Raw genomic sequence first — 2,452 nt, 5'->3', positions numbered from 1 at the left:
CCCAGGTGTGCCCAGCACCTCCGCCAGGACAGGGGTTTGCTACCAGCTGGCACTGTCCAGATGCCCCAGGAGCTGGGGTTCAGGACAGCCCGTGCCAGGGAGGGGGTGGCGGCACGCCTTCCCGCTGTTCTCTGCATCTGCATTTAGATCTCTCCCGGCAGCTTCCAGGGCACACTTCCGGAGCCATAAAAGGAGAGAGGCTGAGAATAGTGCGTGTGACGCTTGAGGAGCTTCCCCACGCAGGCAGGCTCTGCGCTGTGTCTGCCGGGAGGGGTGGAGGGACCCGGCCCAGCACCCCCGGAAATGGTGGTGGCCCCCTCAGGGTCCTGCCCTCCTTCCTCCGCTGGCCACTCCCTGCCATGAGGCTGGGGCCTGAGCCCCGTGCCCTTCACAGTCGCCTCCCTACCCAGACCATCTTGTCCACTTCCACAGGCCACCTGCTCCAGCTCCTGGGCTCCTGACCCAGATATCCCAGGCCACTGGCCTGGTCACCCTGCCAGCTCCAGGCACGATGGTTGTCCAGGCTGGTGTCTCCCCCATGCTCCCCTTTTTATACACATGGGTGCCTGCCTGTGTGCGGCTGGGCTCTAGGGTGCCAGGTGTGAGCCGTGATGATTCTGGGCCCTCGGGCCTGGTGTCAGCCCTGCCAAAGCCCCAGTCCCCCAGATCTCAGCTCAACATCCCCCAGCCATGAGGAGCTGCCCACAGTGGAGCCTCAGCGAGCGGTGGTCCACAGGGCCCTGGCTGTCTCCCCGCCCCAGGCTCTTGTGCAATTCCTGCTAACTTTGAACAAAGGCCTGTGTTTCTGTTTTGTCGCAGGCCCCACCAGTTATTCAGCCAGGCCCACCTGCCAGAGCCCCGTTCCTAATCCCAGGGGACAGGAGTCCACTGTTCTGTGATCTCTCTGGAAAGAAGGTCACACGGGAGAAGGGGCCCACTGCACACCCAGCATCTCCCTGACCTGTGGGGCAGCTGGGGGCGTTCATCGTCACCCATTTCTCAGATGAGAGAATTGAGTGCAGAGAGGGTAGGCCCAGGAAACCCAGCTAGGGATTGGATGGCCGAGCCTCTGGCCCTGAAGCCAGCCCTGGTCCTGCTGTCCAGTGCCAGGCCAGGCCACCCCAGACACTCCCTGAGCCTGTCCTCTTCATTAATGGGGGGCCCTTGGAGGCCCGTGATGGGTGACTGCCCCCAGGGCAGGTCTGCGCCAGCAGGATGCCTGACCAGTAGGTCTCACCCCTGACGTACGATCCCCTTTTGCATCCTTATTCCTGAGGCTCATATCTGGGCCAGGCGCTGGGCCACAGGGACTGGGGATTGGCATCGATCGTGGCCCTTGCTCCAGCCCAGAAGAAGACCAGCCCCTCTCAGGTGCAGCTGGGGCTGGGGGACAAACCAGGGGCCTGAGTGGAGAGGAGAAGGCACAGGTAAGGACCAGGGGTCCAGACGTGTCTCCTGGAGGCTGCTCACCCACCGTGGCTTCACCTCATCACACCCACCCCTACAGACATGCCCCCTCTGAGCTGGAGAACAGAGATCTTCCCACAGACCCTACCTGCCATCAGGCTTTCGGCATCCCCCAGGTCCACTCCTGTAAGGGCCCAGGACACCCCACTCCATCTCCTAAACCTTCTGGGCCAAAGTGACAGCCTTCACATCTTGCTCCTTACCTGCCTTCTGCCCGAGGGGTGGTGGACGACACTGAGGCCCAAAGAGGCCTAAACCAGGCCGCCCTCCGCTGGGGGGTGCTCCTCACCCTCTGCCCTGATGGCCTCACCCCCACCACCCCAGGGCCCTCGGGCTGTCCCCACAGCCCACAGACCTGAGTCTGGGCAGAGCCTGGGGATCTGGGGCATCTCAGGGAGGAGGTCGGACATGCCTAGACACTGGCCTTGGCCAGGGAGTCAGGTTTCCCTCACCTGAGGCCCAGAGGCGGCCCTGGGGACAGGTGAGGAGGGGCTCCTGGGCCTGGGCCCGCGTCCCTCCCAGGCCCTCCTCCCTGGCCTGCCCACCCAGGCAGAGAAGGAAGGCCCAGGCGGGTCTGCACCAGAGCAAGCTGGCTGAGCGACTGACCACCCCGGCCCTATTTCCCGTGCGCCTCGGCCGGCCGGGGGCACAAGATAAATTTCTAGCCTAGCCACTACGCAGTGGGACCATAGTCCCTGAACCAGAGGGCGCTGCATTTTTCTAGGTAAAAATAAAATGCCATGTCAGAAGCCCACAAGGATCTCAGCATCTCCATTGGTGAGATGAGCATGGGCCTGGGGGAGGCAGACAGCCATCCTGGGGGCAAGAGGGAGCGCCACCATACCGACTCTGGCGTGACCCCCCTGGGTCCCACTCGTGAGGTGCCATATTCGCTGTCACAACACCTGCCCCACCCGCACGGCCACACCACCACCACGCCCGCTATCAGGCTGCTCAGGTGCCTTAATTAAACACCACTGTCTGG

Source organism: Manis javanica, chromosome 2, assembly GCF_040802235.1.
Source record: "Manis javanica isolate MJ-LG chromosome 2, MJ_LKY, whole genome shotgun sequence".
In the NCBI taxonomy this organism is placed as follows: domain Eukaryota; kingdom Metazoa; phylum Chordata; class Mammalia; order Pholidota; family Manidae; genus Manis; species Manis javanica.
The sequence above is the reverse complement of the archived record's forward strand: the minus strand, read 5'-3'. Positions refer to the sequence as shown.